The sequence below is a fragment of the Phoca vitulina genome, unplaced genomic scaffold, assembly GCF_004348235.1.
Source record: "Phoca vitulina isolate PV1807 unplaced genomic scaffold, GSC_HSeal_1.0 scaffold26, whole genome shotgun sequence".
Lineage (NCBI taxonomy): Eukaryota > Metazoa > Chordata > Mammalia > Carnivora > Phocidae > Phoca > Phoca vitulina.
Genome location: NW_022589729.1, coordinates 4,409,561 through 4,425,027, shown reverse-complemented (window position 1 = coordinate 4,425,027; position 15,467 = coordinate 4,409,561).

Genomic DNA, 15,467 nt, shown 5'->3' with positions numbered 1-15,467 from the left:
GCAAGAACATGAACAGAAATAAGGAAAAGGGGTAAAAGGAGCCCCCATCCTTGTCAGGCCTGACTTCCCCAATGGTGGCAAGAATCCTACTAAGTCAGATTCATGAGAAGATCCCTTCCTTGACATCTGATCACCCTGACCTGGCTTCAGCAAGAATCCTATTACATTGGTTTAGAAAGAATCCCCCACCCACCCACCCTTAATATCTCCCCTCAATAATTTTTCACTCCCTGTACCCCTCACCCTGCTCCTTGGTGATAAATCCCCAGCTGTCTTCACAGAATTTGAAGTTGCGCTCCCTCTCTCCACTTATTGCAATAGTCTTAACACCTACTGAGAGAGTCTTACATAAGGGCTTCCTTACCATTTTAACAAGTGTCAGAATAATGTTTTTTAATACAGGTCATACCCTCTGGAAGGCACACTACAGGAGAAAGAAGGAGGGAATGCTTAGTGGGGAGTGTGTGATTGGGTGATTCTATCACCCAATGTTGGGGATAAAAGTCCAGATGATAGCTCAGTCCTGGGAAGTGTAGTCTACTCATCTGAGGTAAACAAAGAAGTGTGGCAGGATATATGTGGTCTTAATGGCTTCTTGGGGTAGACAGATGATCCATTTTGCCTAAAAGTCCCTCCCCAGGATCAGTTTCTTCGAAATTTTGCAGTAGTGATATGGGGGTGTTGAGGCTTGAGAAGGGACAGACATACTAACCTTTGCATGCCCTCTTTGTGGGTGTAAGGAGTTGTGTCACAGCTGGTGAAAGGTTGGTCCTGCCAAGACAACAGTTTGAACAGAATTCAGGAGCCTCTCAAAGAGCTCCAGGAGCTCCTGTGCAGACCAGAGGGGAGCGTCACAGCGCTACATAGCCAGGACCCTAAACCCTGGCCAGGAGACATCGAGAGTTCTAAAATTCTTTTGGGCCACCAGGACTTTCTCATTGGCCCAACTTAACATAATTTAGGGTCTTACACAGGATGATTCAGCCCTCTCCATGTGTCTGTCTCCAGCTGTGCCATCTCCATGGGCTTCAACTTCCCCATACAAATCAGTCCATCAGGGTATTCCTCTCCCTTCCCTCCCCAAAAGACTGTTTTCTTGCTTACCGGGAATCCGGCCTGATAATTAAAAACCAGACCTTCCTCCCACAGCCTTATGCAGCCTTGATAAACCTCGATAAACCACAAGGATGGGGGCTGTGCCTGTCTGGCCCCTCACTGATTGTCTAGTGTCCAGTATGCCAACCAACCTACACTGGACATTCACAGGTGGTTGTTGAATAACCATATGAATGAATACACTTTCCCAGGAGATGGGGAGTTTTTTTTCAACTGCAGGGTCTGAAAAATAAAAATATCACAAAGTCATTATTTTATTTTCTTAGTTCTAATTTCAAAAAGACAACTATGAAGATGGAGAATGTGTGAGACTGCCCTGTGGTCTACTCATGTCCACAACAGGCTTTTATACTCTTTTGGGTTAGATCAGACTCAAGTGCCTAAGTACTCCAAAAATGTTATTATTTTGTCCTTTCTTGACTTAAAGGGGAAAAAAAAAAAGTCTTCAGCATGGGTGACAAGGTGAAAGGATCCAACCTGATCATATGATTCATTTGCAGATTCAAAATAGTTTTGATCTAGGGGGATTAAACCAACAGACCTAAAGCCCACCAGTAAAGGGTAAAAGCACTATTTGTCTTTCAGGAGACAGTAGCTTTCACTGGCCATGAATTAATGAGAAACGTCATTAGATTACTCATTCTGAGGTCCTTTTCTTATTTTTCAAGTAGGCTATAACAATCAGCATGTTTTGACTGACTTTTCCATCCAAAAAAAACCGTCTCCTTGGTGTGTCTGCTGTTTCTAGGAAAAGAACTTATCAAAAGCTACTCTGTCCTGCAGGGGTCTTCAAGAGAGTTTATTAATAAGTTCTAAATTGAAGCCACAAGAAGTGTGCAGGTGTAATCAGGTGTGTCTGTGTCTGTATGAAGAGTGCTTTCCTCTCATTCGCTGGTGACCCAACCACTTTGAAGGGCAATAGGGCAGTTTAGAGCCCTAAGCTATCCAGAGTCCAACTGCCTGGGTTGAACCTAAGTTCTGCCATTTACTGTGTGAACATAAGCAAGTCTCTGTGCCTGTTTGCTCCTTTAGAAAGTAGGGGTTATAATAGTACCTTCCTCAAGGAATGAGGAAGGAATGAAATATCCTACATGCATAATGCTTAAATAGGGACAGACATAGTAAATCACTGAGTGAATCACTGCTGTTATTACTAATGCTAATAAATTACTAATATTATTAGCAAAAAATAAACTGCACATATCCTTTCACACCTCAATCATACCAGTAGGAATTTATTCTACCTACAGATATATTCATGTGTATGTGTAAGATATATGCACACAGATATGGATGGTGGCGTTGTCTGTCACAACAAAAGATGGAACAAGGACTAAATTTCAAGGACTCAATAAAAGGATTGGTTAAACCAATTCAGGAACTTCCATCCTATGAAATATTGTGGATCCTCTAAAAAGGACATGACTGCATTATATGAACCAATATGGAACTCTAAGATGTTTTATAACTTTTTTTTAAAGCAAGATGTAAAAATAAGAAATACCACATGATGCCATTTCTATAAGAAAAGAAAGGCATATATGCTTATATATCCAAAGACAATCTCTAGAAGGAGATGTAAGAATCTCCTTCTGATTATGCTGAAGACCTCTGGGAAGGACAGCTCAGAGACTGGAAGAAAGCAAGAGAAAAGAAACTTTGTATTACCACCATGTGCCATTGTATGTATTACCTATTTGAAACATGAAATATAATATAAATTATGAAATTTTAAAAGAAAATAATATGTTACAGGGCAAGCTTGCAATTATATTGTAAAAATACAAAACTGATTGTTTTTAGAGATGATGACCCAGGAAAGTTCTAAGCTCCAAAACTGTGTGGCTGCATGGGCCCCAAATGAAGGTTCAAGCTGAAGGATCTGAGATGTGGCCCCAGGACAAAGCTGAGGGATCTGAGAAAGGGGAGAATTTCACTCTCTCAGATTCTGGATCCACTGAGGCCAGAAAGGCCAGATGGTGATACCCTCCACTTCCTTCCTCTGCCCATCCCACCCCTCCCCCACACCTCAAAATCCTCTTTACTTTGCTGCTACTCTCTTCTCTATTGTCAAGGGAATCTACCCATGTTTACAAATTTTGTACATTTCGATAATCCTCCACACTAAAATCTAAGTCTAAAGCCTGGAAGCCCTGATTTTTCAGCCAGTCACTCATTTAATTAACAAATATCTGTTGAGCATTTATTATGTGTTAGGTATTATTTTAAGTGTCAGGAAAACAAAAATCAGTAAGACACAAAAAGACATAAATTTCTTGAGCACTTCCCATGTGCCAGATGTTCTCAAAAGGAATTTACAGGCTAGTGGAGGTGAGGAGGCAAATTGCCCAAATGACTGTACTGTGGTGTCCTATAATACAGGTTGGAAGAGGCCCATTGTCAAAGACTAAAGGAGAAATCAATGAGGGAAGAAGATTTTCTATTGGTCTTATAAGATAGGAATCAAAAAGAGCCTCTGAGAAAGAGCAGTAGCCTCGTTTACACCCCACAACCATCCAGGGGTGTTATCAGTCCTATTTGACCTTATTGAATATGAGTTACTTCTCCAAATCTATCATTTCCCTTACTGCATGGCTGCCTCCCTGTGGTGATTAGCAGTGGAATCTGCAAAAGAAAAATGGCCCATGGGCTGTTTTCAGAGATGTCAAAGAAGTATGGGGCACAAGGTCCTACCCATAACCGTTCTTCTGGGGAGAGAATTCAATGAGACAAATCTACTTAGTAGTTGGTAGCGGGTGCATAGAGAGAGGAGAGCAAGGCCTACAGCAAGGGAGGAAGTGGCAAAGAAGGGCTGATCAGGGTTGAGAAAGTGGGCTTTGCAACCCTGATAATTCACATGGGTCTGGGAGAGGATCCAAGTCAGGAAGATGGAGCCTCTAGGTAAGGCCTTAAATGGGCACCATTAGAGAAGTGATGTCATTGGAAGGTAGCACCTATCAAGTGCTGGGGGCTGCTATAGATAGGTGCTTTATTGCACTTTCTCATTTATTTCAGACTTAGAGGCAACAAGCTCAATAAAGTGATCAATCAGGCCTTCCTTGAGGGCCAGGAGACAGCATTCCTAACAGAGAAAGTATCTTGCAAATCTTCATGATGGTTATTTGAAGAGAGCAAAGCAGACAAAAGCTAAGAGAACACAGAGAGTTCAGGAGAAAGTCACCATCTTGTTCTTCAAAGGATTGGGAAGCTGGATTCACTGGCATTTGGTTTCAGAGCAAACTACTGGTGGAATAAATCTGTAGTTCTGGGAAGGCTGTGACTTATTTGGATACAAAGCTGTGTGAATAGAGAATTAAGAAAAACACTTGGTGTAAGAGCATACTTGTACAATTACTTAAAGCTACATAAATACTGAAGTGAGAACTCTCATCTCATCTATGGGCACCTTAGTCGGGACTACCAAGACCTGGAATTTCTAACCACAAATGACCTCATTTCATGACTTCTGCCATATAAAACAATGGAATCTCAACATTGAATGAGCTTTCAAAATCCTCTAGATCAACATTAACTAATCTAGAAGTTGACCAGACTCTACAGTATCTCTGATGTGGTTGCTAAGCCCATATTTAAATACCTTCAGCAGCCAGGAACTCACTGCCTCCCAAAGTGGTCCATTCCCTGTTCACCTACTTTAATGCTGTTTTCCATTGAAGCAAAGTCTGTCACCCCACGTATCCAACCCCTAGTCCTAGTTTTAACCCTTGGAGCCTTACAGAACTCGTCTAATTTCTCTCCTAAAGTCATTCATTCATTTACTCAGCAAATACCTATGGAGTGCCTACTCTGCATGAGGCACTATTCTAAGTGTCAGGAAAATAACAATGAGTAAGTCTCATGGACACCCAGTCTAATATGGTAGGCAGGTATCTACATAGATCATTAAACACACTGTAAATACAAAGATAGAGATAGACACAAGGTATCACAGAAGTGGTGCCCATGTGAAGTGTGTGAATCCCCCATCTTGGGTGGGGTTTGGGGGGATCTTGCTGTAGAAGGTGACCTCTGAGCTGAGATAAGCAGGATGGGTGGAGCTGGGGAAAGGGGGTGAGGAGGGAGAAAGGTGTCCTGGAGAGAAGGAGCCTCATGTTTTCTGTCCCCAAGAGAGATAGCCCTACATGTGGGATATTGGCATAGAGGGGCAGTGGGAAGGTTGTAGAAAAAATAAAGAATTATGTCAAGAAAATAATCAAAAATGTTCAGGTTAACTATAACTATCTCTGCATGGAGGAAATACTAGCAATTTTTATTTTGTCTTTATTTTTCTGCATTTTCCAAATTTTTTCAAATGACCATACAATGCTTTTACCATCAGAAGAAGCAAAACCATGATGATTCTGAAAACAACACATCCCTCTTGCCTTCCATGACCCCATCATTGCAGGCCTGAGTCAGTGAGAGTAAAGGGCCCAGTGGGGACAGTTCTGAGGTAAAATGTCTCAACATGTCCATTGGAAAGCTGTATTTCCAAGTGTCCCACTCTGTTATGACACTTTCACAGTAGCCTGGACAGCATTTCTCAGTTTATGTGATCACTTTAGCCATATTTAAAATATCAGTATGTAATCATACTTCACTTTAATTTTTCAAGACTTGTTTCCACTATTTGTTTTTACTATTATTTTATTATATGCATCCATCATCACAGTGGGTTTGTATTCTTAAAAGATGCATGAGGTGTTTGGCCTCTCCGGTGGGCAAGGAAATGACATGGCTGGATGACAAGCTCTGTGTTCAGAACAGATTCTGCCAGAAGAGATGAAAGCCCAACAGGGACCAGTGTTACAGATGGAGAAAGGCTTCTAAACACAGAACTGTGACCTGGGCAGGAGGGTAGGGGGAGATGGAGGTGTCTGAATTAAAGTGGTAGTAGTAACAGTTGACATTGACTGAGCAGTTACCAAGTGTCAAGCACTTGGACTTCACATGCATGGTTTTAATTAATCTTCACAAGAACCCTGTGAAGTAGATGTGGTGGTTGTGATGATGATGATGATGATGATGGTGGTGGTGGTGGTGGTGATGATGTTGAGGAGGAGGAGGATCCCTGTTTCACAAACAGGGTAACCGTGCCATAGAGAGGAAAAGTAACTTGCCTAAGATTCCAGAGGTAGTAAGTGGAGGAACTGGGTTTAAATCCAAGGGTCTGGGACACCTGGGTGGCTCAGTAGGTTAAGCATCTGCCTTCTGCTCAAGTCTTGATCCCAGGGCTCCCTGCTCAGCGGGGAGTCTATTTGTCCCTCCCCCTCTGCTTCTGCCCCCCCCCCTTTGGCTCTCTCTTTCTCAAACAAATAAATAACGTCTTTAAATCCAAGGGTCCTCACTGGTGCTGTGTTGCGGAGTGAGAGGGAAACTTGAAATCACCTGGCCGTGGATGTCTCTGGCAGGCTGGTTTAGACCAACAGGCAGAGTTGGAAAAGAGGCAATGCTGGAGATGGAGTGGTGTGCTGGAAAGTGCCCCGGACCTGGAGCCAGGTTCACGGCCAACTTTCCACTTACAGGTTCAAAGGCCTCTCTAAGTCTTGGTTTCCTCCTGGAATAATCAGACATACCTCCCAGGATCATTGTGAAGATCAAATGACTTTGTACATAACAAGCTGCATAATCTATAAAATGCTTTACAAATCTAAACTGAATATGCAGGAGCCCTTCCCTGGTAGCCATTATTGTGGAGCCTCTACAGAATTGTTCCTCTACTTACCTTTGGCTTTGCCCACAAGGGAGGCACAAATTTGGCTTTGAGAATAAATTTGGTGTAGGACTCTGACTTTCCAGGGAAACATCATCACCTCTCTCATGAACATTCATGGAGACACCCCTTTGCTGGAGTAAGAAAGGGAAGGAGCTACGTCTCTTATTTTGCTAAAATGCATTATTTGGGTCAACTGAATAAGCTCTTGGGAGAAAATCGAAAGGTTTTCATAAAGTGAAATGAATTTACATCTTTAAAATAAATAAGATATATAGGCCTAAGCCCTGTTGTGTACCTCCTCCCCACACATACACACCTGTGCACACATGGACACATGAACACACACACACACCTTACCCTCCCCTTCTTTACAGTTATTTTTCTCAAATACAAAAGCAGACAGATGTCTCCTGCACATCGGTGGGGTTGGGGGTGGGGGGTCTCTCTTAAGGAAAATCCACCAGCGTGCTTTTCAAAAATAAATTGCCCTTGGTTGAGGACCACTGCTTTAGAGTGACTTTTAAATGCCCTTCAAGTGTATTAAGGGTAAATACCAAGACCAGCCTCACCAAGGATAGACTCAGGAAAATGTGACCTGTGAAAGTTTGGAGTTAAGCATCAGGACATATTTCCCAATGGTGGATGTTGTTATGCACTCCACAACGTGGAGGCCCCGTCTTTGCAATCTGGCGGAGGTGTTTCCTGAGGGAAGGGGGAGCAGGAAGGACCTTTCTAGGTCCTTCTAATTCCAGGAGTTTATTATGAATTAGTGAAAAGGTAAGAACAGTCCACTTGGTTAAATAGCATGAATAGTATTTCCAGATCTTAAGGAGTTCCAAAAAGGAAGAACAGAGGAAAACAGGAAGCAAGACAGAGATAAATAACATTCACCAACCCTATGGTGTAGCCGATTTGGAGGGAGTCAGTGGAAGTAAGGTAGATAAATGAGAGCACATGGGAGACTGGCATGGCGGACGAGGAGGTGGGCCATTAACCCACCTGAACAAACACAAGTTGTCCCCCATCAAACATTCCACAAGTACCAGACACCACAGCCCAGGATGGGCCTGTTCTGCAATATTTTGGAGCTCAGGCCAAATGTCTAGGGTCCATTGCCTGTGCAGATTTGGCATGATCTAAAATGGTAAAGGGCCAAGTCACTTTTTTCTCTTCATTAGTATATTCCAAGGGAAACTCAGGCCATCTGTTTCTGCCTTGTCAACTCCGCAGGCCACAGCATGGCTTTAGGGAGATGCAGTTGCTGTCCAGATAACTGCATGAACATTCTAATATGCCAATTTATGATTTTTAAGTCTTTCTGAATTTTTTTATTTAAATAAAGTCTGGTTTCTCTGGGATAAAGCAATCCAAGTAATCAAAGATAATAACCCAAATAGATTCCAAGCCTGGCAAAAGCCTTCTCTAATCTTCTGAACTTCTCACATGAAGGAAATTGGGTGAAACAGTGCTGGCGTGCAAGGTCAGTGCTTCAGCCACATGCTACCATCTGTCCCACTGAGCAATATAGACAGAGCATAGCGGGTAAGTTCCACATTTGTTTTACTGATCATTTCATGTCTCTGGAAGCAGAAGTAGCAACAGTGGGAACTGTGACTCTGGCCTTCATTCTGATCAGAAGAAGAAACAGGTACAGAACATAAAAATGGCAGGTAGCTTGGGAAAAATAAACCATATCACCTGAGAATTCAAAATAGCAAAAGATGATAAAGCCAGGCAAATAAGTATTTCCCCCACTAAACCATAAAGAAACAAACAATCGATCTTGTTCATTACTTTTTCTCCAATTCCTCATACAATACTTGACATACTACAGGCACTCAGTAACTATTTAGTGACTGATGGGCCTAGAAATTTTCTAGACTCTAGAAAGGAAATTTAAGAGAAATAAATTTAAGATAAAGGGATTTTATTATTGAATATGTCTTTTTTAAAGTTAGTTTCCAAAACCAGGCAATAGTCAGCAAAGAAATTCTGATCATACAATCTCTAATAATAAAAAATAAAATTTAAAAAAATTATATCAATTAAGTTGCATTCAGCAGTAAATAACATAAAGTCTTGCCAGCAATATCATTGAACCTAAGATATTTACTATTTATCCCAAGAAGTCTGCAGGTAGGTAATGCCAAGGTTGGCTCAAAAGCTCCCCACAAAGATACTGGGTTGGTATATCTATGATGCTTTGAGCATCATATGATATATATAAAGGATATTATTCAGCCATGAGAAAGAAGGAAATCCTGCTGTTTGCAACAACTTAGATGAAACTTGAAGGCATTATATTAAGTGAAATAAGTCAAACAGAAAAAAACAAATATGTATGACATTGCTTATATGTGGAATCTAAAAAAAAAGAAAAGAAAAGCCAAATTCATAGGAACAGAGAGTATAGTGGTGGTTACCAGGGGCTGGGAGGTATGGGAAATGGGGAGATATTGGTCAAAGGGCACAAACTTCTAGTTATAGATTAACAAGTTCTGGGAACCTAATGTACAGCATGGCAACTATAGTTAATAATACTGTATTTATACTTGAATGTCACTGGGAGTTAGATCTTAGATGTTCTCACCACAAGAAAGAAATGGTAATTATGTGATGAGATGTAAGCGGTATGGTGGTAATGATTTTGCAATAGATAAATGTATCAAATCAACATGTAGTACAACTTAAACTTACACAATGTTATATGTCAATTATATTTCAATAAAGCTTTGGGGGCAGGGAATAATCAATGGTGTCAAGTAAGATATGGACTGATAATTGATCATTGGACTTAGCAACATAGGGTGGTGGGATACTGGTGAAAGCCTGATTGGAATGAATTTAAGAAAATGTGAGAAGAGGATTTGGAGATGGGGGATTTAGATTTTGAATTTGATTTTGGATTCTTTAGAGAAGTTTTTTGCAAGGAGGAGCAAAAATTAGGGAAGTAGTTGGTAGGAGAAGTGGGGGAATTAACAGCATGTTTGTATCAGCAGGAGAGGGAAAGTTGATTTATGAATCAGAAAATTGCTAAGCAATGCCCTTGAGTAGGGAGAGGGGATAGCATTTAGATAGAATCACCCAAACAACCAGGTGGCGGGAAGGCAGAGGTATGGATGACGATGCTGGTATGTGGGTATAATGTGGAGCTAGAAGTCTGCCAATCTTCTCTTCTAACAGCTTCAATTTCTTAGTAAAGCAGGAATCAAGGTCAGCAGGTGAGAATGAGGATGAAGGAGGGGTTGTGGGAGACTTGAAATGGTGAGGTAGCACCTAGGAAAGTGGGAGGATAAATGGACCAGAGAAACATTATGATAATGATGCTGGGCAGCATTTGGGTCTCATGTGAAGTTCATGGTCATGAATACAAAATCAAACCATGCTCAGGGTTGAGATTTTCTCCAGCAACATTCAACTGTACAGGCATAGACACAGAAGAGATGGACAGAAAGATTTATCCAGGGTGTGGTTTTACTAAAACCATAAAGGGAATGAGGGACAAGGGAACAGAAGGTACATATAAAGAAGAGATTATAAGAAATGATCATAGAATTTAAGCTGGAAGTGGAGAGAGGGTATGAAAGGATGAGAGGCAGTGAAAAGAAAGTCAGACCACTTTGTTGGAGGTCCTCATGGGATTGCAGAATTGCCGAAGTTCAGGGTTCTGAGTGGGAAAAAATGAAAAAATAAGATGGTGCTAACAAAAATTAGAAAATGAGACTGAGATTGTGGAGCTTAGGAAAGAGGTGCCAAAGAAGCAGCATCCTGATCTGAAGGGGCACCTGCACCCTTATCCACCACCTGGCAGGTCTGATCCCTCTTATCACACCCCTACCTTTAAGTCAACTCAAAACCAACCTTTCCAGGAGACCTCCCAGACTGTCCCCATTCCTGTGCCAGCCTAGAGTTTTTTCTCCCCCTGTCCCCCACCATCGATCTATGATTATAACACATTTGACACACTGTTGTCATCTCTTCATATTTCATATATCCACTCAAGAGCTCCCTCTCCATGTGAAGGATTATTAGAAGAAGCAATTCCAAGCTCTATCTCTAAAGGCTCCAGGAGAGGAAGGGTTAGAATCTGACTGAAGCCTAACGTTCACGGACCCATGTTTTACTAGGAAGCTTGTTAATTGTGCTCGAAATCAGAAACTGGGTCTATTGTTGATGTTGCTATTGTTTTTCCTGTGGACAGTGACAGTTTCTCCTCCATTTCCTGCCCCCCATGCAGTATGCACATGGGAACAGTTCACTCTTCTCTGTCATCCCTGACCATTCAGCTTATTGGCAAGAGCATTTAGAATTACTTGTAGAGGTCCACTCATACTGGGGTGGGAGCAATGAGTCCTCACCACGACCTCAGATCTATTTCATATTCCCCAGTACAACTCATCAGAAGCAATATTTGGGGTTATTGCCCAGAGCAATAAATCAGTACCTCATTTCCCATTTAGCTAAGGTCACTTTAATGATCTCTCTAGCCCCTAGAATCCTAAGGAAGGAGAGGTTAGTGGCAACTCAATCCTGCCACACTTGGCATTTGCTCTCAGTACTGATCTCTTTCAATGAACAGATGCTTTGCTTCCAAACAAGATTTTCTAATCGTTGAAGGCAGAAACATCTATGGCTCTTTATAACCCCTCTAGCACCCACCACCAGAGCGTCCTACGGGTAATTGATATTCAATAGACTACTTGTTAACAGTATTATCCACAAGCAAATATAAGCCCATGAATCACTACCCATGACCCTGTGCCACCAACTCCCCAAGCCAAGCCTTGCTATCAAACAAGAGCATCGCAGGGTTTGAGTGAAAAATGAGACTCGAGGGGACACATTTGAATTCCCAGTGTGTTTCATTTGTTTTTCCCAGTGGCCCAGGCAAGGAAATTTCTCATCCCGTCTGTGGATCTCAACACTTCAGAAACAATATAGATCTTATCTCTGGTCCATTTAATTGAACATAAAAAGCAAGGTCACTGCAGCCGTTTGGTCCCTGTGCCTTTGGAACCACTGCATGAACTCAGAGAGAATATTTAGCTCTCCTGTCACCTACTGCTTAGAAACAAAACAAATGGCATTAACAAGTCTTTAATCTTCTCATTAGAGCAGGCATATGGGCTGGAGTTTGTGATAGTCCTGCAATGAGTATGAGAAAAATAAGTCTCCATGCTTCTTTCAAATATGACTTAAGACAGCAAGAGCACGGCAAATGCCACTCTCTTCCTCCCACTATGTATAAAACTACTTTCAGTGAGAGAGGGAAGAAAAAAAAAAATACATTCTGGTCATATTTTACTTGATTTCTTTTGCTTTGTGATAAGCCCACTTTTGTTCTCAGCCCCTATCATTACATAGAGGAAGGATACTTATGTAGAAAGAAGAACCAAGACCACTTTGAACCATGAAACAAACGGATTGAGGTCGAATGCATTGCATGGTCCAGCCTGCCCAGTGCACTTTAAGTAGCCACACTACTCTCTTCCAGTGAAGGGCACTTCTCTCAAGCTGCCAGTGTAGGAGCAGAAGTAAGCCTGCCTGAGTCGTCCCCCAGCACAGGGAGGAATGCAACTGAGGACACAGGCTCCCTCAGGACTTGCCCTTCACGAAATCCCAGTGCAGCTGTTGGCCCCCATCTGTGGGTACAGGAACTAAAGGCCCCACCCCTGGGGCTCGGAGTTCTTCTGACTCCAGCGCACAGAATTCTGGCCTTGTAAAATATATTCAAAAATAACCCAGATTCCTGGGCGCCTGGGTGGCTCAGTTGGTTAAGCGACTGCCTTCGGCTCAGGTCATGATCCTGGAGTCCCAGGATCGAGTCCCGCATCGGGCTCCCTGCTCAGCAGGGAGTCTGCTTCTCCCTCTGACCCTCCTCCCTCTCATGTGCTCTCTCTTTCTCTCATTCTCGCTCTCTCAAATGAATAAATAAATAAAATCTTAAAAAAAAAAAATAATAACCCAGATTCCTTCTCTGAATGCTTGACTATGCCAGGGGTGAGACAGATGGAGACTCAAGGGGTGACCTCAGAATTTTATTATGGTACCAGGTTGCAGACCAGACCAAGTACAGAAATCACCTAAGGGCCTTACCTGAACAACACGGAGGGTAGGGGTGAGTGGAGTTGGAATCTGGGGTCCCTCATGGGGCTTTGTAGGGAACATTCTGTTACCCAGGGACTGGTAAGTAGTAATGATCGAAATGGCAATGGGATCCTCAGGATTTTAGCAAAGAATCAGGGAAATGGAGAGTGGGATTGCAGGGAAATAGAGCCAAGAGAGTTTGTCTCTGAAAGAAGAGGTGACCGACCGGAGGGGAGGGGTGGGTACACAGGGCAGAAGAGTAGAGTTGAGGGAAGGCATCATGCCTTGTCTCAAGAGGGAAGGTCAAGGTCTCCAAGAAGAGGCAAGGGGAGGGAAGGTTCTGAGTAGGCCTCTTCTTTTGCCAACTGCGGGGCAACTGATCCTGGTCATACTCCCCTGCAATGATTCTAAGTCACTGGCACCAGCCAAATTCCTTGGAATCCTGCCCATACGTGGAGCATGCCTTTCCACGCACTTCCCCTCCCCTCCAGCTCACACCATCATTCTCCCTTATCTTTCTAAAGCCAGCATCTTGGTAGCACTGCTTTTCATTAATCATTCATCAGCCAGCCCTGGTCTGCAGGGATCCATTTCCTTCTGTAAGAACCCTCTGCCCGTGTACGGTCATTACTGGAAATGCACAAATTGCCACACACATTTTCATTTGCTCAAGGCAGTTGTTTTTATGAGCAGTGGCGAAAACAAAATTCCATTACGTCAAAGTTAATTCCTCTGCAGTACATCAATAGATGCTCCTTGGAGGCAATGCATTAGCCTAGCTGCAATCAGTAGCTTAGAGGGCTGACGGAAGTGGCACTTCTGTGATGCATTCACTGTTAGAGTCACAATAATGACCAATCCTTCCATTTACTGGGGGCTGCCTCTTTTGGATGGATCCCAAAATGCGTCACTAGCTACCTATATATTACTCAACCATCAGCTAAAGTAGAGTACCCATTCGGTAATCCCAGCCAGTGTACGCATGCCTCCATTTGAGGCCAGAGAAATGTGGCCTTAGGGACAACTCACACAGAGCTAATCAGCTCTGACTCGCCTTCCTCTTGCATATAAATCTGGTCTTCCAGGAATTTGATTTGGTCAGGGATCTCACAGCTGCTTCCCACAGGCAGAGGCAGCTGGCAGGTCCTACAAGTGAACATTATGGCCACAAAACCTCAAGGAGGGGAAGGCAAGTGTGGATCAGTTAGTGTCTACCCAAGAGCCTTTGGACTGCTCCTATACCAATGCAGGCATCCTAAAAAAACACTTGGAGCTGCTATGGGATTGGCATCAGGAACATCCTGATGAAGCACACACAGCCTTAAGGATTGAGAAACCCAGAAGAACAGGGGGTTTGGAAATGGTGTGGGAAAAGGACAGTGATGAGCAGATCATCCTTACAGGTGGAGTGAGGAGGTATTAGGGGAGATGCCTTCTTAACATTGTAATGTCAGGGACTCCAAGAAAGTATTTCTCATCTCCCCAAACAATAACTTCACTTGTAGATAACAGGACTTCTTTAACAGGATACAAGGTTAGTTAATCCACAGTTAGAACCAAAATCAAAATGCACGTGTCCCTAAGACAGATAAATCATCATTTGGATAAATGGTTGATATAGGAGCCTTTTCTGACAGGTAAGAAAGGAGAAAGGAAGGTGTCACTAGGAACATCATGAGAGGAGAAGAGGGTGACAACACAGAGGGGTAAGGGGCAACAAAAGGGGGACCACAGACACCTCATCTACTTTACAACTAAGGCAGGGCTGCCCTACTTAGAGAATTGAGAGTTCCTCAGATGGAGGCTTCCTTGAGAGGTTGAGGGAAATCAGAAATTAAAGAGTGAGGAGGACACTGTTGGTGGGAATGCAAGCTGGTGCAACCACTCTGGAAAACAGTATGGAGATTCCTCAGAAAGTTGAAAATAGAGCTACCATACAATCCAGCAATTGCACTACTGGGTATTTACCCCAAAGATACAAATGTAGGGATCCGAAGGGGTACATGCAGCCCGATGTTTATAGCAGCAGTGTCCACAATAGCCAAACTGTGGAAAGAGCCAAGATGTCCATCAACAGATGAATGGATAAAGAAGAGGTGCTATATATATACAATGGAATATTATGCAGCCATAAAAAGGAATGAGATCTTGCCATTTGCAATGACGTGGATGTAACTGGAGGGTATTATTTTGAGCAAAATAAGTCAATCAGAGAAAGACATGTATCATATGACCTCACTGATATGAGGAATTCTTAATCTCAGGAAACAAACTGAGGGTTCCTGGAGTGGGGGGTGGGGTGGGAGGGATGGGGTGGCTGGGTGATAGACACTGGGGAGGGTATGTGCTATGGTGAGTGCTGTGAATTGTGCAAGACTGTTGAATCACAGATCTGTACCTCTGAAACAAATAATGCAATATATGTTAAGAAGGAAAAAAAAAAGAAGAAGACAGCAGGAGGGGAAGAATGAAGGGGGGGCATCGGAGGGGGAGACGAACCATGAGAGACGATGGACTCTGGAAAACAAACTGAGGGTTCTAGAGGGGA